This window comes from Mesoplodon mirus, assembly GCF_964341445.2.
Source record: "Mesoplodon mirus genome assembly, chromosome: 15".
Classification (NCBI taxonomy): Eukaryota; Metazoa; Chordata; class Mammalia; order Artiodactyla; family Ziphiidae; genus Mesoplodon; species Mesoplodon mirus.
The window spans coordinates 8,477,535-8,500,200 of NC_138991.1; positions in this window are offsets into that span (position 1 = coordinate 8,477,535).

Sequence of the window (22,666 nt, forward strand, 5' to 3'; positions counted from 1 at the left end):
AACCTACAGGCTGCTACAGGATCTAGCCCCCTGCCATCCTCTCCAGCCTCATCTGGGCTCCAGACTCACTTGTTTTGTAAGCTCTCCACACACTTCACACTTTCTCCTTTCATGAAACTTTGCACATGCTGTTCCTGCAGCCAGAACTGCTCTTCCAATCCCAGATTGCCAAGTTAATGCAAGGTACTCTTCAAATCCCAGCTTAATCATCATTTCCCAGGAAAGCCTGGCTCCTCAGACACAAAATTAGGCTCTTCCATGATATAGCCTTTTAGTGTCATGGATCTCTCTCCCACTGCACTTGACACAGCTGTAAGGCCACACTAATTGGTATCATTTAAATGACATCTTTCAGGAATTCCCTGGCGGTCCAGTGGTTAGGACTCCACGCTCCCACTGCAGGGGGCACCGGTTTGATCCCTGGTCAGGGAATTAAGATCCTGCATGCTGTGCAGAGAGGCCAAAGAAAAAAAAACAAAAAGACATCTTTCAACCCGCCAGGCTGTAAGTTCCATGGGGACAGAGACTGTGTTGTTACCCATTTCTGAGTAACAAATTATCCCCAAACATAGTGGCTAAAAACAACAGTAATTTTTTCAGGTAGTATCCTAGTGGGTCAGGAATCTGGCCGTGGCTTTAATGGATGCCTCTAGTTCAAGGTGCAGTTAAAGTGCAGGCTGGGGTTGCAGCCTGACTTAAAGGCTTCCCTGGGGAAGAGTCCACTTCCAACTCACTCCCGTGGTTGTTGGCAGAACTCAGTTCCTGTTGGGCTGCTGGACTGAGGGACATGGTTCTTCCCTGGCTGTGGGCTGGACACCTTGCTTGCTTCCTGCCAAGTGGGCCTCTTCATAGGGCAGCTCACAACATGCCAACTGGCTTCTCTCAGAGCAAGTGAGCTTGTGAGAAAGGGCAAGAGAAGACAAATGACATGGAAGTCACAATCTTTGTGTAACCTAAGCTTTGAAATGACATCCCCTCACTTTTGTCATATTCTGTTCATGAGAACTGAGTCACTGGATTCAGCCCACACCCAAGGGTGTGAATACCAGGAGGCGGAGATCATTGGAGCCATCTTAGAGGTTGCTACCACACAGCCCATGTCTGTTCTGACTCACCATTATTTCCCCAAATTTTGTTACTGTGTGGCTGGCGCATAGTAAATAAGTAAATAGTCAACAAGTAAATCCCTAAGTGATTCTACCTAAAATACCAATTGAATCACGCCACATCTGTGTTCAAAAACCTTCAGTGGATTCCTGCTTCCCAAACTATAGTATTTAAGATCCTTCATAGCCCGCTTATAAACTACCTTTTTATTTATTTATTTATTTATTTGGCTGTGCCAGGTCTTAGTTGCGGCATGTGGGATCTAGTTCCCCAACCAGGGATCGAACCCAGGCCCCCTGCACTGGGAGCGTGGAGTTCTAGCCACTGGACCGCCAGGGAAGTCTCTAAACTACCTTTTATTTCAGAACCGCTTGCCACTACCTAAAGGCCTCTACACAAGCTCATCTTTGTGACTTTCCTCACATACTTTTCTCTCACGCTGGCTCACCTCTTCCTTACCTATTCACTCTGAATTTCATCTTCCAATTACTCTTTGGAAGTCTGTTTCTTTCTTTTAATTTAAACAAATATAAAATTTTAGAAGCCAGAAATCTAGGACTTTCTATTTAATCTGTTTTTTTCTTAAAGAGATGTGGTATGCTCTCCCTGCCATGTGAGGGTACATGATAATTTGTTGTTCATATGTAGCAATTACATCAAACCAGAAAGCTTCTGCACAGTGAAAGAAATAATTAAAATGAAAAGACAACCTACTGGATGGGGAAAATATTTGCAAATCATATATCTGATAACAGGTTAATATCCAAAATATATAAAGAATTCATACATCTCGGTAGCAAAGCAACAACAACAACGACAATAATAATAATAATCCAGGACTTCCCTGGTGACGCAGCGGTTAAGAATCCGCCTGCCAATGCGGGGGACACTAAGATCCCACATGCCATGGAGCGACTAAGCCCGTGGGCCACAACCACTGAGCCTGCACTCTAGAGACCGCGAGCCACAACTACTGACCCCGTGCGCCACAACTACTGCCCGTGCTCCGCAACAAGAGAAGCCACTACAATGAGAAGCCCGTGCACTGCAACGAAGAGTAGCCCCCGCTCGCCACAACTAGAGAAAGCCCGCCCGCAACAATGAAGACCCAACGCAGCCAATACATAAATAAATAAATAAATTTATTTATTTATTTAAAAAAATAGTAATAGTCCAATTTTAAAATGGACAAAGAACTTGAATAGACAGTTTTCCAAAGAAGATATACAAATGGACAACAGGTCCATGAAAAGGTGCTCAGCATCACTAATCATTACTAATCATTACGGAAATGCAAATCAAAACCATAATGAGATATCACCTCATGCTTGTTAGAATGGCCATCATCAAAAAGACAAACTTAATAGTTTTTCTTCTCAACTCAGCCAAACAGGGTTCCTAGAATGCATGTAGGTTATAAGTGATCTTGCTTTGCAGCCAGATAGATCAGGTTTTATATCCAGCACCACCATTTAATGGCTGTGTGTCCTTGGGCAAGTTGTTTAACCTCTCTGAGCTTTTCTCACAGATAATACAAGTATAATGATATTATTTCTTTGGATGGTTGTGAGGATTAAATGAAACAATCCATTTAAGGTTCTTAGCACAAGACCTCAGTAAATGGTAAAAACAAAGTGATAATTTTCCAGACTAGGTTTTCATCAACTCAGTGTTCACAGTTGCCTGTCACAGAGCCCAGTACCTGTGTGCTTAGAAATATACTTGGGAATTTATTTCAATTTCCAGTCTGCAAGTTACATTCATGCAATCAAGCTCAATTATAATATTTAGATATATATTTTCAAATGCAGTGTGTTGTTAGTGTTATTAATGAATTACTCATGAGAGGAGCCCAGCTCGTAGCCAGAATTATGTAGTAAACAGCACATATCTTACAACAATGAGAAAGCAGTTGATATCATTTAGAAGAAAGGAAGGAAGAAATGAAGAGAGGGAGGGAGAAAGGGAAGGAGGGAACAAAGGAACGCAGTGAGGGAGGGAGGAAGGGAGGAAAAGAAAAAAGGACAAACGGGCAGGCCACAGAGTTTTCCCACAGAAAGAAAAAATACCTCACAAATTGATGTAATGACAAAGGTCAAAAAACTCCGTAGCCAACAGCTTGGAATAACAGGTATAATTTCAGTTCTAATATTACAGTAAATGTTTTTCAAAGAACTCTTTCCTTTTTAATCAAATAGTTATGGGAACAGTATACCATTGGCACAGAAAACCATAAAAAGTATTTTATTAGAGAAGACTAATTAAGAAATGTAGTACATATTTCTCTTAGCATTTAAACGTACTACAGATTTTTTTTTTTTTTTTTAGTCAGAAATAGAAAACTTTCAGTTCTCTTTTGAGTTACCAATCTATACTGGTTTTAAATAATCACAATTGAACAATGCACAGATCTCCAAGCAGTGCACCGACTTGGGATGAAAGTAAAGGTGAAATTCGAGTTTTGAATTGTGGCTGATATGCCAGCTCCCTCCCAGACCTAGTCATGAATCAGAGGTGCCTCAACTGCTGCTGACATTACAGCCTCCTCACCCACAGGCCGCCTGCTTCCAGCTGTGAGGACCACAGCCATCCTCTCCTCCTTCCCCACCAGTCACACCAAAGCCACCTTCAGCAGCCGGGACAGCTACGTGCAGACACACCCTGGCTCAGTTTTGGGGGAATCCAATCACATTCATTATTATTGAGAGTTGGATTCTGATGTGATCAGTAGATGAATCAAGATCAAACACTTCCTGAATTAGCACTAGAACATAGAAGATAACAACTCAGTGTTTACAGAAAGAACATATCTGCACAGCTGGGTCAGGTCCCCAGAGATTCAACTTTCTGTGTGTTTAAAATAGATGGGGAATTTATACAAATAGGCAAGATTCTAGACTCATTACACTAATAAGGCTCACTCATTACTAAGTAACACTAGACATTTCAAGGATTGACTGCATTTACAAAATACTTCTCTGTTAAATGGGGGTAAAACTAGAACCAATCATACTAGGTCAACTGTGAGGGTGAAATGAATGAATACCTGCCCAGTAATTATTACTGTCAAGTGTTCAGTCTTCCAGGGGTCTCTCTTTGGGTGCCACAGTGTCTGATAAGGACCAGGTACATAATTTGCGGGGACCAGTGCAAAATGAAAATGTGAGCTCCCTTTTCAAAAATTACTAAGAACTTCAAGATGGTGTTGGCAGAACATGAAGCCAAGTGTGGGGCTCTTCTGAGCCTGGGGCCCGGACACAGGCCTGTGAAGCCAGCCCTGCGTCTAATGATGAGAATACCGAGGCCAAGTGTCCACTCAAATAGTGTAAGACACTAAACAGTCAACGCCTCAGCTCAGTCTCAGGCACAAGTCACGTTCTGTGAGCCCATGGGAATAAAATTTGGGGATTATACTGCAAGCTCCAGTGTCCTTAGCTTGGGAGGGTTGGAGATTTATCCATAAGCTCGGGGAGAGTCTCTGATACCCCTGAAACTGTGTACCAAGTGCTGTGTTCATGTATCCTTTGCTGGGGAAATGGGCCATAGAGAATCCATGACTACAAAAACAAGGGGTTGGAACCATTCTACCAGGCTTTACATCCCTGAGATCTTTGTATTCCCAGCTCTCAGCACGGTGTCTGGTGTTTAATGGACAATCGGTAAACGTCAGCTGGCAAAGAGGGCGAGAAGGAGTCAGTGGGCGGGACCAGGAGCAGATAGAAGGCGGCTCATGCTCAAACGCCAGCGCCACTGTCACTAGCTGTATGAGTCACTTACAGTGTTAAGCCTCTGTTTCTTCATCTGTAAAAGGAGAATAATAACTAGTGCCTCCCACCCGAAGCTGCTCTGGGGCTTGAGTGAGCTCATCACTGAGCATGGCATCAGGTCTGTGGGGAGTGTCCATCTACGTTGGTGCTCACTGTACCTTTCCTTACCCCTCATGTTTTTCTTCTTTTTCAATTTGTTATAACTTCAAGCCACTCTAGAAGAGAAAGATAAAACTTTCACAGCTCTTAGATTATATGGTATAGCCTGTAGCACATCAGCTTATAAAGAAACAATTTCTTTTTAATTTTTGAATTTTATTTAATTAATTTTTTTATACAGCAGGTTCTCATTAGTTACCTGTTTTATACATATTAGTGTATAGATGTCAATCCCAGTCTCCCAGTTCGTCCCACCTCCCCACCCCACTCCCGCCACTTTCCCCCCTTGGTGCCCATACATTCGAAACAAACAATTTTTTAATTAACTTTTTTCTTAATGCTTCCAGAAGGATAGAAATTAGCTATTGATTTTCACTTTTTATTTTATACCTTCCTGCACTGTCTGCATTTTATTAAGGTCAGCAAATATTATTTTTGCAAAAAAGCCAAATAAAGACACATACTTTCTAGGTCCGCGGATCTCAAAGCGTGGATCCCAGACCGGCAGCATCACCTTTAGCGCAAGTATTTAAAAAAGAACGTAACTCAGGGGTCTCAGACTCAAGTGCCAAGAGAATAGGGAGATCCTGAAGGGTGAGGGATTCTAGCAAAGTTCATCCCATCAGCGTAAAGTCACTGTTACTCAGCTATTGTTGCCACGTGGGGGAATTGCCTGATTTTCCCATTTTCCTAGGGAATATCTGAATGTGTATGCAATCTGCCTCCTAAAAACGTTTAAATACTCCATGAACTAAACACAACGTGTCTGCAAATGCAGTTTGGCCTACTGGGTCACCAACTTGCTGCCTTAAATTCTAAGATGGGAATGTTGATGTCCTTCCTATGCTACCCAATCCACTAAGCAAAAGTGTTACATAGCAATCATACGAATAGTGGTCGTCCTTTCTCGGTGGGCTTGTACATTCACTTTCTCTTTAAATCCTGTTGTCACCTATTAGGCAGAGAGCATTATCTTCCCATTTTACAGATCAGAAAGCTAAGCCTTCCAAAGCCTGACTAACTCACTTAAGGTCATACAGCCTGTACATGATGACAGTCAGGACTCCTTCTTAGAGCTGGTGAATCTGAAGTCCACGCTCTTAACAGCTACACTGTCTGGTAGTATCATTGGTTAGTTCTGACAATGCTGACCTTTTAAATGGTCTTTCACAATCAGCCCTAGGCCTACTTAAGGACCCTTTCTGGGCCTTATCTGTCCGTCTCAGCGAAGCACCTTTTCTTATCCTCTGATACTCCAGTTGCTTGAGTATGGTTGACTGCCTCTCCAGAGTCGTGTGCATGGTGTGGAAAGGGTCACGGTACCACTTGTGTCCTCAAGTGACATGAAGTGCAGTAGCAAGTAGGTGACAGATGCTCAGGAAGCTTGTAGTTGGTTGGTTACAACAGTGAAGAACGTTGTCACTTCCGGGTGGAGGGTTATGAGAACTTTTCCTGTTCTATTTGTTGCTGTCGGTTGTAGAATATTCCCAGTTTTCTGCTCTGAACATACACCAAATTTCTAATCAAAAGAAGGAAGGCAAGGGGGCCGCGGGGCCTGGAGGCTGGAGCCCAGGCCCCTGAGGCCGAGCAGGCGCCTTGGCCAACCACCTGGCCCAGGTGATGGGCGCGTAGGTGACGGGCAGGGCCCTGGCCCAGGGACGCGCCGCAGACCAGCCTGCAGCCATCTCCAGCCTCCCCGGCCTCAGCCTTAAGGAGCCGCAGCAGATTCTCAGAGTCTCCAGCTGAGCCCTGAGGAGATGCAGAAAAACTACAAACACCTATGCAAGGTGAATGACCAGCCTGTGGGTGGCTCCTTCCACCTGCAGTAAAAGGGGGTGCGAGTGAAGGAGCACCTCGGTGAGGAATTCAGAATCCAGGCCCAACACGTGCCCACGTGGCTCCTCCCACCCCAGCCATCGCCTGTGATTTACAGCGTGGTAATAAATGTCTTTTCCACAAGAAGAGAGAGGAAGAGAGGAAAGGAGGAAGGGAGGGAGGGAAGGAAGGAGGGAAGGAGGGAAGGAAGGAGGGAGGGAAGGAGGGAGGGAAGGAAGGAAGGATGGAAGAAAGGAGGGAAGGAAGGAAGGAAGGAGGGAAGGAAGGAGGGAGGGAAGGAAGGAGGGAAGAAAAGGAGGGAAGGAGGGAGGGAAGGGAGGGAAGGAAGGAGGGAAGGAGGGAGGGAAGGGAGGGAAGGAAGGAGGGAAGAAAAGGAGGGAAGGAGAGAGGGAAGGAGGGAGGGAAGGGGGGAGGGAAGAAAAGGAGGGAAGGAGGGAGGGAAGGAGGGAGGGAAGGAGGGAGGGAAGAAAAGGAGGGAAGGAGGGAGGGAAGGAAGGAGGGAAGAAAAGGAGGGAAGGAGGGAGGGAAGGAAGGAGGGAAGAAGAGGGAAGGAGGGAGGGAAGGAAGGAGGGAAGAAAAGGAGGGAAGGAGGGAGGGAAGGAAGGAGGGAAGAAAAGGAGGGAAGGAGGGAGGGAAGGAAGGAGGGAAGAAGAGGGAAGGAGGGAGGGAAGGAGGGGGGGAAGGAGGGAGGGAAGGAAGGAAGGAAGGAAATGGCTAAAATTAGATCTGGAATACTTTCATTATTTAATAATGCTCTTTTCCCCTTCTCAATGCCCCCAGAAAATAGATTGTAAAAAACTGAAACTGTAAACCTTAGAGAACTTGCAAGGCTTACCTCTCAAGAAGCATGAGAGCAGAGGGGTTAGGAGTCTGGGCTGCAGTACACCCACAAGTGCTGGCTATTATTACTATTACTACTGAGTGTCTATTTTTGGACAAATTTCCATTTTCTTCTTACACAAGAAAACCAACAGCTACTCACTGTTACTAAATAGCCTTATTCGTCCAAGCTCAAGTTTATTATGCTTTTCATAAAATATTTTTCCACAAGGAAAGAACATAACCTCCATGTAACTGTAAAAGTGTTTATCTTGGTAAGAATTAACTCCAGCTTCCAAACTCTGTGTTTTCTAAAGCATATGAACATTTTCCAGGTACATGGATTTACAGGCAAGCCATTCTATTTTAAGTTATTTCCAAACCACACAAAAGCCAGCTCATCAAAACAGAAGCTATAGAAATAATTTTAAGCAAAATCGTGACCACAGACTAGACAGCTTCTGATACCTGCCGTGAACCAGGAGCTAGCTGAGTGCCTCTCCATGTACATTATCTGCTTTAATCCTTGCAATGAATAAATGGAATGAATTCTTATTAAACCCATTTTATAGCTGAGAGAATGGAGGTACAAAGCAAGTGCTTAATTAATTTGTCCAGGACCTTAAACAGTAGAGCAGGTCAGCCCAACAATTGAGCAGTTCACTTTTCCTTCCAAAATTATTTTCTTGCATGAAATCACAGTAACTTCAAGTCGTGGACAATTCCTGGAAATGTGTCGACAAGCAAAAGTTAACTCTCTTCCCACATTCCTGACTTTTTTTTTTTGCCCCCTTCTTAATGTGTACTTTTGGTTTAAAAATAACATTCTTTTATATAATCCTGGGATAATTATCAAAATCATGAATTTACCATTGATACAGTATCATGATTAAATCTACAAACCTTATTCAGATTTGGCCTATTGTCCAATTAATGCCCTTTATAAGAAAAAATGTTAAAATCTGATCCAGGATCCTATTCTCATGTTGCACTCAATTTTTTTTTAAAGCATAACCTATTATCTGTATTATTGTTTGTGACACATGAAACAAAAAAGCTATCGTTGGCATTGTGATTGTCTTGTCTTTCCTTCCTCAAGAGGTGCTGTATTTGTCTGTCCACCTCATACAGTCACCTAGACCCTGAGTCATAGGTGATTTATAGAGAAAAATTCCACACACATTCCCTAAATAATCCGTATCCCATCACTTTCAAGTCAGAACATCGCCATTTGTCTCTTTTTAATCGTCCTCGATCTATTTTCCTGTGTTCTGCATTATCATCTGCTAAAAATATTCCAACGTGTTATTTGTTTTAGTTCATGGTGCCAAGGCCTTGATATATCCCTTTGCTCCCACCTCAGGAATTTCCCAAATAAATCATGAAATGGAGGACAATTGAAGTTAAGCGCCAATCCCTAGAATCTAGAAAGAAGTGGCCTAGGTAAACATTTGTATGTCCCCTGTTTTCCCTTCCCAACCTAATCCTATCATTTCTCTTTATAAAAAACACACGGCACTTAATAAAAGCACCTCATGAAACCCTGATTTATTTTTGTCTCTGAAGGAGTTAGCTATCAGATGTTCTCTGGATTGCTCTGTCCCCGGCCTGCTAGCGCTCGCCAATTAGTCCTTCCAAGAGCTTTCATTCACCTCTTTCAGAACGAGCCTTCCTTTCATTTGGGAAGCCTTCAGTCAAAAAGGGCCTTTGAGTTTGTGGCCGGAGCGCGTTGTCACCCAGCTCCTTCCCTTCCAGAGAACAAATGAAAAGCAAGGGCCCTGCAGACTGGTGTAAAATGACAAGTCCGCTCTGCATAAGACTCAAAATCAGCCCCCCAAGATCACCAACAATTCTATACACAAGGCTTCATGTTTGGAAGCATGGCTGATGTTTGAGAGTTTCAAGGTAAACAGTTCTTTGAAAACCAGTCTTTAAAGCTGCCTTCAGGGAGGGAGTTGGAATGACTGTACATTTTTTGAGCTTGGCATATGATTTTTGTGTTTCCTTCTTCAAAATGAACATTTAAGTTGCCCCTCTGCCATTGTATTGTAAGTACCGTAATTAGCACTATTTAAACAATGTAGCCGTAACTAAACCAGACTATCTATCTGGACTTAATCTAGTGAGAACAAAGAAATCCATTCAGTTTGCCCTGAAATCCAATTTAATACATAAACATGAATGGGGAAAGTCAACATTCTGGGTAACTTTAATGCCATCATATGATTTTTAAAGTACAATATGTCACAGAAAGGTAAATGTCTAGAAAATTACAAAGGCCGCAGACTCACAGTTGCTGCTACTATTTCTCATTTAGGGGCCTTCCTAATTCAGGAGGAAGGCAGGCTAGCTGCTACGGGGAAAGGTATTTAGCGGAAATTGCTTTGTGCATCACAGCTGTTTGTGTATTCCGACACCCTCCCAGAAGCAATGTCCTCTAAACTGGTTTCTTTCATCAAGATATAAATATAAACCGGTATTCAATGAAAATACAGCCTGGCGTTCAAAATGCCAAACTTCTAATAGCAGATAATGTTAGAATTAAAATCAAAGAGCATAATTAGAGCATCAGCTCTAGCTCTTAAAGATATCAGCAACTAGAAAAAAGCCAGTCTGTTAAAAAGACATTCTTGTCTCTTCTCCACTATATAATGTCTTTTTGCTTTGATAAGGCCAAAGTGTAGCTTGCTTTTTCCTATTAACATGGCAATCCAAGTTTTAGACTTATTATTATTTTGTTAATATTCAATATGTTTGAGCTTTCTATGCCACCTTTGCTTTTGTTTAATGCTATTAATTATATTCTTGTTCAGTCTGCTGTAAGCTGCCCCTATCCGCAGAGATTCAAGGCAGATTTGAAAGAGCAAGCATATTTATCAAAGGAGAAAAAAATGAAGAAAATAAAGACAGCACTGGAGCATATTGGATATGTAAACTGCTCTTTCTGAAAAGATAAATGATTTGGTAATGAATAGATCCTTTAGGCCATAAAAAATCCATTTATTTTCTTTTGAATTTGAATAGGAGAGATTTGCATTTTTCCTGAGCAGTTACACTTAAATTAAAATGCAGAGCATGAGGCTAGCATACAATCAAACTAAATAATAACCGGGGCACACTGTATTATTCATAAAAACAAAATTAATAGTTTGGAGAAAGGAAGCATTGTGGTCGAAAAAAAAATGTACATTGACACCAAACACCTACTGTCGGAGGAGCAAATAAAGCCAATTTAGACTACCTACGAATTGGTAATAGAAGTTTGGCATTTATGCTTATGTTATTCGGGAGCAAGGGGGAATGGGCGACGTGTTTATCTTGTATGTAATCTGCAATGTCTAAAACGTCTGCTTTTCTGATAGCCAAGTATTACGGATGTTTCTCTATTTTTATGTCTCATTATATAATAGGAGAGAGTAAACAGTTTTTTGCTCAAGGCAAGAAGAGTAGCATCGAGATTTTTTCCCCCCCGCCAAAAAATATATTTCAAGTAAGTGTCTTGCTGGGGTTAGTGTAACAGCCAGGATGGGCCGAGAACAGAAAGGTTGAGCAATAACCCTCCTTCATCTTTGTGTCTCTTTTCTCCCCATCTCCCCTCCCCCAGCCCACGTGAACAGGAGAAAGTATTCCTATGTCTTTGATTGCCATCAACCTACAGTAGAGAGTTTGCTGAGAGAGGAGTGTCTCCAGAGAGTTGTCCCTGCTACTCTGGTAAAGACAAAGAACAAAAAAAAAAACCCCAAAACAAAAAACAGGCTGTCAAGGAAGGTTCGGGAATAGCAAGTTCTTAAAAATCGGGAGGAGAAAGAGCAAGTCAGTTTCTCTGAATTTAAAGAATAATCTCAGATAAGATCTCCAAGGTAACATAGTCCAAACTTAAAAAAAAAAAAAAAAAAAAAAAGTGTGGCAAAATCAAGATGCCGACAAGGGCCAGGCAGGTAGGGAGGTGAGCCAGGCAGCCAGCTGGGGGCTGGGCCAGTATGGGAGAGAGGCGGCTGTTCCTCGCGCCCCGCCCTCCATTGTCACGTGGCTGGGAGTTCAGACTTGGTGTGGCTAGAGCTCACGTTTTGTCAAGAAAAGCCAGACCTCCAGATTTTTATGTAAAAGCTTACTTTAGAAATGCTGGCCAGTATTTCAAGATGTTTAAATACCACCTGAACCTAAAAATAAAAATGCCATGGTTGTGGCACTTGGACGTGAGTTTGCTACCTCTACTTATGGAGAACTTGAAAGTCCAGAAAATGATTGTTCAGAGCTTGTACTTAACACCCATCGGTTACCTATTAACAGTTCCTGAATAACTCTGGCTGATTAGATAGACTTTGATTGATAGGATGGACACTTGACTTTTTAAAGTTTGTTGTATGACATGCATTCATTCAACTATTTTTTATTGAACATTTACTACATTCCAGGAACTAGGCATTGTCTGGAGTGCCCGTGTCTAAAGGGAAATCCATCATTAGAAACCTGTTTGTGGGCTTCCCTGGTGGCAGCAGTGGTTAAGAATCTGCCTGCCAATGCAGGGGACACGGGTTTGAGCCCTGGTCCAGGAAGATCCCACATGCCACAGAGCAACTAAGCCCGTGTGCCACACGCGATGGTTATCGATGGTTTAAACATTGCAGGTATCGAAAGGAGCAGTTTCTTGCACATTTAGAATGAGGGTAATTTGGTATAACTTTTCTGGAAGGCCATTTGGCAATATTGTACAAAATATAAGACAGAGGTACACTTTGATACAGATATCTTTAGAGATTTACCTTAAGGAGAACAACTTTCAACAGTGAAACACTAGGGACTTCCCAGATGGCACAGTGGTTAATCTGCCTGCCAGTGCGGGTGACATGGGTTCGAGCCCTGGTCTGGGAAGATCCCACATGCTGGGGAGTAACTAAGCCCGTGCGCCACAACTACAGAGCCTGCGTGCCCACAACTACTGAAGCCTGGGTGCCTAGAGCCCGTGCTCCGAAACAAGAGAAGCCACCGCAATGAGAAGCCTGCGCACCACAATGAAGAGTACCCCTGCTTGCCTCAACTAGAGAAAGCCCGCACTCAGCAACAAAGACCCAGTGCAGCCAAAAATAAATAAATAAATATATTTTTTTAAAAAAGGGGGGGACTCCTGGTGGTGCAGTGGTTAAGAATCCACCTGCCAATGCAGGGGACATGGGTTCGAGCCCTGGTCCAGGAGGATCCCACATGCTGCGGAGCAACTAAGCCCGCGTGCCACAACTACTGAACCCTACGTGCCTAGAGCCCATGCTCTGCAACAAGAGAAGCCACCACAATGAGAAGCCTGTGCACTGCAACGAAGACCCAATGCAGCCAAAAAAAAAAAAAAAAAAAGGAAATGCTGGACACACAAGGGTGTTTGCACAAGGCCCAATTGGAATAATTATAAGTTGCGAACAACTGTAATGTCCCTCAAAAGCAAAGGGTTAGATAAGCTATGGCACAGTCACACAATGGAATATTTTCAGCCATTAATAAAAATAATGTTGAACGATGTTTATTACTGCAGAAAAATGTTTATGACATACAGCATAGAATTTATGTACTGTAAAATTATTGTGTGTATAAGAGAAGTCAAGAATGAGGTTCACCAAAGGTACATGCACCCCAGTGTTCATAGCAGCACCATTTACAATAGCCAAGACATGGAAGCAACTGAAGTGTCCCATTGACAGATGAATGGCATACACATACAATGGAATACTACTCAGCCTTAAAAAAGAATGAAATAATGCCATTTGCAGCAACGCCGAGGGACCTAGAGATTATCACACTAAGTGAAATAAGTCAGAAAGAGAAAGACAAAATCCATATGATATCACTTATATGCAGAATCTAAAATATGACACAGATGAACTTATTTACAAAACAGACTCACAGACACACAAAACAAACTTATGGTTATCAAAGGGGAAAGGGGGGGAGGGATAAATTAGGAGTTTGAGATTAGCAGATATAAACTATATATAAAATAGATAAACAACAAGGTCCTACTGTGTAGCACAGGGTACTATATTCCATAATTGTAATAAACTATAGTGGAAAAGAATATGAACAAGAATATATAAATAAGTAAATTACTTTGCTGTACACCAGAAACTAACACAACATTGTAAATCAACTATACTTTAATTTTAAAAAAATTTAAAAAAAAAGAATGAGGTTCATCAAGGCATTGAGTACCCTTTCAACATGGTAAAGTATTAATGACTTTTACTCTTCGTACTTATCTTTAAAGCGGAACACAGGTGGTTTAAACAACAGAAAAAATCTCCTCTCCAAAGAATTAGGAATGTATTAAGCTATTAAGCAGAGAAACAACTTGAGTGTAGAGTGGAATTAAAAAGTATAAATAAGGAAGCTGAATAAATAACTTTCTCGTATAATATGGTGGTGATCATTTTGAGATACATAGAAATATCGAGTCACTATGTTGTGTACCAGGAACTAACATAGTGTTATAAGTCAATTATATTTCAAAAACAAACTCATAGAAAAAGAGATCGGGTTTTTGGTCACCAGAGGTGGGGAGTGAAGGAGGAGGAATTGGATGAAGGCAGTCAAAAGGCACAAACTTCCAGTTATAAGATAAATAAGTACTAGGGATATAATGTACAACATGATAACTCTAATTAGCATTGCTGTATGTTATCTATAAAAGTTGTTAAAAGAGTAAATCCTGGGACTTACCTGGTGGCGCAGTGACTAAGAATCCGCCTGCCAATGCAGGGGACACGGGTTCGAGCCCTGGTCCCGGAAGATCCCACATGCCGCGGAGCAACTAAGCCCGTGCGCCACAACTGCTGAGCCCACCTGTTGCAACTACTGAAGCCCATGCACCTAGAGCCCGTGCTTGGCAACGAGAGAAGCACCACAGTGAGAAGCCTGCACACCACAACGAAGAGTAGCCCCTGCTTGCTGCAGCTAGAGAAAGCCCGCGCGCAGCAACAAAGACCCAACGCAGCCAAAAATAAGTAAATAAATAAATAAATTTATATATATATTAAAAAAAGAGTAGATCCTAAGAATTCTCATCACAAAGAAAATGAAGTTTTTCTGTCCCTTTAATGTTGTATCTATATGAGATGATGGGTGTTCACTAAACTTACTGTGGTCATCATTTCATGATGCACGTAAGTCAAATCATGCTGTCCACCTTAAATGTATACAGTACATATGTCAACTATATCTCTGTAAAACTGGAAGGAAGACATAACCATAGTTTTGACCCAAAATTGAGTAATAGCCCCCCTGGTGATATCCTGAAGTTAGCCCTCACTTGCTGTAGACAGACACCACTTGGTACCATGTAGGTTTGCCCTTTGCATCTGAGCCTGGTGACAGCCAGCATTACCCTGAACGGAGCTGTGTCTGAAAGAACGAAGAGCTGTTAGTGTTTTTGTCACACTGAACAAGCAACAAACAGCACCTTTTTTGCTTTCTAGCTGTAGCTCTTATGCACCAGGTCTTCTGCCATTTGCAGTTCAGCTTTTGAAGGCGCGTCTGCACACAACCACCAGAATCGGTTGAAAAGGAACTAGCAGGTCAGCCACCTGCCGCCAGGAGTACATGCAGGGTTACGTTCTGATTCTCCTGAGCAAGCCTAGCGTCTGCTTGGGTTTCCTGGAGACAGGGCAACATGCCGGAGTCTTCCAGACTGTGTTCCGCAGTGTTAATAAGTGATAGAAGACATGGAACAACAGCAACAACGTCTGCGGTCAAATCAGCAGAGGAAATGCTGGGTTAGAGCAAACCAAACTGTTTTCTTTCCTGTAGAACTTCTTAGCGCCTTTACTATGTAAACATGTGCTGTGGGTTTTCAAAGGGAGGAGACTGTTTTTCCTGAATGTGTTGACTATGGAACTAGTCCCTCCCCAAAGAACAATTAAGTTCTTCAAAAGGATTATCATGAGTCATTCTTGCTTTAAAAAAAAAAATCTTTTAAAAAAATATTCCACTACTTTTTCTTACTGCTCTACTTTTATTCTTTCATCCCACCTTCCCTCAGACCAGTAGTGTGCAAAGATTTTTGCATAAGGGACAATTCAGAAAAAATGAAAATATCTGTAAAGGTGTATGTATATATGTATAGCTTATTTAGGGTGAGATAACTTGATTGCATTGGGTGGGATATATTTTTAATTTACCTACCGTGATGGATTCTAGGGGTGATGATTAGTAGTTAGAAAATTACTGATATATAATAAGTACCAGTAAACATTATCCAAATGTAGCTATTTTTCTAATTACAGTAACTCAGTGAGCTAAGTCCTGTTGGCTGCCTCAACTACAGATGAGGAAATGGAGGCCCAGAATAGTTAAGAAGTTGCACAGAGTCACACAGTAATGAACAGTGAGTCAAGCAGGAAAACCCAGGTTGTCTGACCCAAGAGTTCAAACTGTTAACCAGAAAAACTTTTAGTGAAAGAGCCCTGGGCCAGACAGAAAGTGAAAGCTCCCCTGGTAACTATTATTATACTTATGTTGTGCTAAATGCTTGATTTAAGGGAGTGAGTCTCTGGGCTGGACTGGACTTCAGTCCACTGAAGAACCAGCTCTGAATAGAGCACAGGTTTATAACAACGTGATAGGGAAAAAACCCCTGTACACATCACAGCATGAAGTATATCCATTCCCTCAGGACATCCCATTCCTTTTATCCTTCCTTTCATCCCCAGCTGTATCTTGAGCACCTATTAGAAACTAGTATTGTGTCCAAAACTGTGAATACTACACTCAGCCGACAAAAGCAACGTTCCCACAACCATCAAACAGAGTGACTATTGTCAAAACTTTGTGAATTAAAAAAGGTTGGGATTTAAGATTAAATAAGGTGTTTGATTTTCAACCATAAACCCGGAAATAATTTTAACATATCCTTTTGGGGTCTGAAAATGGATTTACACTATCCCAGCCGCAAAAGAAACAGTGCTTCCTGGGCATAATAATTAATAATGCGTGAGTGGCACATTGGAATTTAAAATAATGCACTTGCACAATGTTCATATAGCTTTCTTTTTAAATTTTATTTTTTTAATTGAGGTATAGTTGATTTACAATATTATATAAGTTTCAAGTGTACAACATAGTGACTAACAACTTTTAACTCCATTTATAGTTATTATAAAATATTGGCTACATTCCCTGTGCTGTAAAATATATCCTTGTAGCTTATTTATTTCATACATGGTCGTTTGTACTCATATGGCTCTCTTAAGTCTTAGAAAAAGGTTGTGAAAACGAAGGCTCAGAGGAGGACTAAGTGACTTGCACGAGGTCACAAAGTTGGTGCTCTTGGCCTACATATCAGTATGACATTATTATTATTGCCATATGCCAATCCCCCAATACCTCAAGTTAGCTGGGACTCTTCCTTACAAACTTAAAGGGTCTAATATACATTCCCAAGGCTTTGGGCTGTATGTGCAGAAGTGTATATACATAAAAATGCCCTAAGAGCTCCACTTTAATGCTAAGTTTGAAATGTAGGTAAAGTCCTACTGTCTTGAGAGTACCAATTCTAGGGACTTTGGTTTGCATATGATATCATTTTTTAAAAAGATTTGGAGCTTGAAAACAATTTTCAGATTTCTTTTTAGTGAGTTATAACAGTTTTTCTTGCAGTAGAATTTGACCAACTATGACTGCCAATAACAAGGAGAGCAATTATAGGAATAGCTAACATGTAATGGGGGTCTACTCTGTCTCTGACACTGTGCTCAGTGTTTTACACATGCTCTACATATGATCTTCACATGGTTTTAAGAGGTGTATACTATTATTAGCTCCATTTCACAGATGAGGAGAGTGAGAGAAGATTTAAAACATTTGCTCAAGGTAATGTGATCTGTAAGGAACTCATAATTAGCCCTGGAGATACAAAACCCAGTAAGGAGCTTAGAGGGTGGAGGGTCTCCAAAGTGGAGAGGGTGGTTGGTGCCAGGTGATCCACTGGGTGGCAAGAGAAAATATCAAAACTCCCATTTCTGGGACTTTCCTGGTGGTCTAGTGGTAAAGAATCTGCTTTCCAATGCAGGGGATGCGGGTTCGATCCCTGGTTGGGGGGACTAAGATCCCACATGCTGCAGGGCAACTAAGCCTGTGCGCCGCAACTACTGAGCTCTTGTGCTGCAGTGGAGACCCGACACAGCCAAAATAAATAAATAAAATAAAGTAAATATTTAAAAAATAATAAAAATAAAAAAAGAAGAGGGAAAACTCCCATTTCTATTTGGTTCTTATATTAAAGAAATAAAGAATTTAAGCTTTACTATTATTTAATATACAATTGACTCTGATTCCCCACTCTCTGTAAGTCAATCAGTCATTTGTCAGGCAGTGAATTCTAGGTATTCTGATGGAAAAGTGGAGATGTACAGCATGGGAGTTAACAGTAGAGATGCCAGAAAAAATATAGGATGCCCAGTTAAATGTGACTTGCAGACAAACAACAAATAACTTTTATTTTATTATATAAAAACTTTTAGTGGGCTTCCCTGGTGGCGCAGTGGTTGGGAGTCTGCCTGCCGATGCAGGGGACACGGGTTCGTGCCCCGGTCCGGGAAGATCCCGCGTGCCGCGGAGTGGCTGGGCCCGTGAGCCATGGCCGCTGAGCTTGCGCGTCTGGAGCCTGTGCTCCGCAACGGGAGACGCCACAATAGTGAGAGGCCCATGTACTACAAAAAAAAAAAAAAAAACTTTAAGTATAGCCCAACTATTGCATGCTAATATTGCTTTACTAAATCTGACAACCCTAGCAGTGATATCCTCTCTCCTGTGTTTTTATTCAGTGATTTATATCTGCCATGTTAAGTTGATTTATTGATTACATGACTTAGTTTTTACCTAAACCAGTTTTCCCCAATGGTAACACTTTATTAGCATTAGCTTCAAGCCATGGTGATGAGGTACAGGGCCTGAGCCCACACCTCAAGGCACTCCATATATTTCACTCTTTGAGACCATCAAGTGAAGAAGTTTGGGCTACCCTACTGGAGCATGAGAGACCACCTGGATCAGAGAAATCGTCCAAGCTGAGGACTCCTGTGCTGTCCAGTGGGACAGCCAGCAGACATGTGAGGGAGGCCACCCTATGTCTTCCAGTAGCTGGCCCACTGACCGCAAATGCATAGGAGAGTCCAACAGTGACAGCTTATTTGGACAGATAAGCCCAATAACTTATCTGGTTTAACCTAGAAGAATATGACCTGGAAAAACTGGGTTAGAAGAGGTTGTGCATGTGTGGAAGCAAGGGGTTTGTGGAAAATCTATCTCTCAATTTTTCTGTGAACCCAAAATTGCTCTAGAAAAAAGTCTTAAAATAATTTTTAAGTTGGTTGCTTTAAGCCACTACATTTTGGGGTGGTTTATTAGACAGAAAAATTGTCTAACAATTTGATAACTGTTAACACTGAGTAAGGATATTTAGCTGGCCAGACCTTGCATTGGCCTTAAAATTATTTTCTTAGTTTTACCTTTTGTTTGTTTGTTTGTTTTGGCCAGGCCCTGGATCTGCTCTTAGAGGCCTTGTGCTCTAAAGAAGGAAAAAACATTACCTAATCGCTTTAATTTTTTCTGTTGTTTTTCACTCCTAGAATTCCTTGGATGATCACCTGTCTTCCACAGGTAAATATATTTCCTTGTTGTTTCTCCTATTACAAAAACCTAATGCATTTTACACACGTGGTTAATTACAGGGGCAATATGTACACAAGCAAAACTGTGGTTGGAAACTTTTAATTGGGCATACAAATGGCCACCTAATGTTCAAACTAAATGGTTAGCCATCCAACCACCACATTGTAAGTGCAGGGGAAATTTCTCCCACAACTTTTCATGATCTCAACCGGTGCCTAAAATTCAATCTATATTACAGTAGCTGAGATGGACACCATCGTTCATTCATTCATCAACACAGCTCTTGATGGCCTACTATATGCCAGGCACCCTGCCAGGAGTGTGCGATACATAACTTGGTTGGTCCTGGCATTATGGAGCTCGTGTTCTACACACCAAGTGCTTTGACTTTTTAAATTTCCTTGGTGAGGGCCAGGTCAAGAAAGTTCTATTAAGCACCTACTCTTTGAAGGGGGCTGAAGGAAATGAGAGCAGAAGTATTTTACAATTTTGTTTCAGCAATTCTTCATGACAGCAAATAATGCATTTTCCGGGAAATTTTTCATGGAATTTTCTGGTTTTTTTGAAAGAGTAAAGAATATATTGTTTTGAGCACCGCAGTGGCATCCACCACGTGATGCACTGTTTGGATGCCTAAGGCTAAACCTCACATTCACTGCAGCTGGTGAACAACTGCCCAGTGAACAACTGAGGTCCCTTGAGTGCTGACAACTCAAAGTCATCTGTTTTTTTAATTGAGTTATAATTGACATATAACATTATATTAGTTTCAGGTGTACAACAGGATTTGGTATTTGCATATATTGCAAAGTGATCACCACAATAAGTCTAGTTAACATCCATCACCAGACATAGTTACACAATTTTTTCTTGTGATGAGAACTTTTAAGATCTACCCTCTGAGCAACTTTCAAATATGCAATATGGTATTATTTTGTCTTTTGTTTTTGACCGTACCAAGTGGCATGTGGGAACCTAGTTCTCTGACCAGGGACGGAACCCGGGTCCCCTGCATTGGCAGTACAGAGTCTTTACCACTGGACCGCTGGGGAAGTCCTGCACTATGATATTATTGCCTATAGTAATCACGCTGTACATTACACCCCTGGGACTTGTTTAGTAACCTTGGGTTTGAATTGTTTGGATGACTGTCTCCATTTCCCCCCATCATCATGACTGGAAGGTTGGGAGGGGGAATAGTGTATAGAATGCTTTGCTCATTCAACAAAAAAATTTTGAGCTATTGCTGTCTCAGGCATCGTTCTGAATGCTGGGGACACAGCAGTGAAGATAACTAGACAAAAACCCTGCCCTCATGGAGTGGCCATTTTAAGCCAAAGAGACAGATTAATTAACACAGTAAATAAGAACAATACATTTCATTTGAGATCATAGTAAGTGCTATATAGGAGCATCCATATAGTCCACTGGTGACGTTGTACAGATGTCATTTACTACATGACTGCCAAATACTCCCAGTTTACCCCTAGTCACCTTTTTTATAGTGAAGCAAATACCACATTTCTGTCTTTGTTCAGTTCGCATTGACAGATATATGTTGGGCTCCAGCAAGCGCAGGGAGGGAGAGGGGCAAAGGAGAACAGCACACTTCCTGCCCCTAAGGAGGAGCAGGGCCACCAAGTAAACACATCATTTCATTATAACGTGGAAGGCCCTTGATAGAGCAACTGCAGGTTGCTACAGGGACACAGATGCTTTCTAAACTCCTGAGTTTCCTCTTGAAATACGGGGAGTAGTTTGTCCAAAAAAAAGGCATGGAAAGGACATTCCAGGTGGCTAGAACGGCACAAGCAAAGGCCAGCAGGCCACCATCTCCACATTAAAGGCAGGAATGGGGAGAGGTAGGGGAGAACTACTAGTTTTTTGATATTCCCAGATCACAAAATGTGAAGTAGGTGTTTTCTGTAATGAATATGTCTATCCAGCTAAGACTGCAAAAGCTTTTCCACAGTAAATCCCAAGTTCAGAATGCCCAAGTGTTTACTTTCTTCAGAACCTTGGACGGATAAACATAATACAAAAATAAAAACATCTCTTCATGCCCATTGAAATCTTTTCCCTTTTCAGAATCTTTTAAATAAAATGTCTCTTTACTGTGGACTCCGTTCTATTGTTTTGTTTTAAGAAAAGATCTCTCCTAAAGAAAGAAAAGCCATCTTTGATCTGACTTAACAAAAAGATCTAATCAAACAATAAAATCTATGAGGAAAAGAAGAAAAAAAGAAGCAGTCTTCTTTAAGCCACATCAAATATGTGAAAGAGAAAATACTCCATTTAAATGCTGAAAACTAACACAAAACAGCTTGAAATGTAATAACCTCTGCAGAATAACTGAGACCACATGTTGATCTGACATGAGTTTCCAAGACACAATTGAAGGTCATTTCATGTACAAACATCTCATTCCTCATTGAGAGGCTTGAACTGTTGTCAGCGTTTTTGGCCACTATGGGGCAGGTGCTGCAACCTGGCACCATCCACGGAGATGCACCAAAGGAGGATTAAGGTAACACTTCACAAACCAGAAGCTTGAAATCTAACCCTCTAGGAAATGTACCACCCTGGATTTCTGCTGTTCCTGCCTTGAAGTCCTAGGCGACAAGGACTAAATCAATTATAGAGTCCTTGCTAATTCAAAGCCTATATCCCTCCCATGGCAGTGGCTTTACTCAGAAATATAAACAGACTTCCTTTCTGCTTTGCCCACTTCCACTCTCATGGGGCCACCACGGTCCAGAGACAGAAGTTTGGGTGCTTCCCCTGGAAACAGGGGTGTTCCAGCCACAGAGCTGCATTTGGAAATGTCTTCCAGCAGCTGGGAGGTTTCAAGCCAAGACTCTGAATGGGAAGGCGGGGGTATTTGGATAGTGACTTTTTAAACTGCTCTCAGTCTCCTTTTACCCTATCCCTTTAAGGAAGGATGTTCTGGAGAAGGACTTCAAAGTCTTCCTTTCAAAAGGGAAATCACATCTAGAAAGGTTTTCTCAGAAGGAGAAAGAGACAAATTATTTGATTTGAAAGAGAAGTAGATCTTAAGAGCGAAACGAGGGAGGATCAAAGAATCAGTTCATGTGAACTTAAGCAGCGACCCTTTCTAGCGGGTCGCTACTGGACTGTGACTACTATGACGACTCTTTGTGATTCGGGCAAGGCATTTTGTAGATAGTACGTCGACTAGAGAATCCAAATAAAGAAGTGAGTCTGCCTTCCAGAAAACCACGTGACCCCTCCTTTTCTCCCTCCCTCCCTCCCTCTCCCCCTCTGTCTCTGTCTCTCTGTCTCTCTCTGTCTCTTTTTCTCTCTCT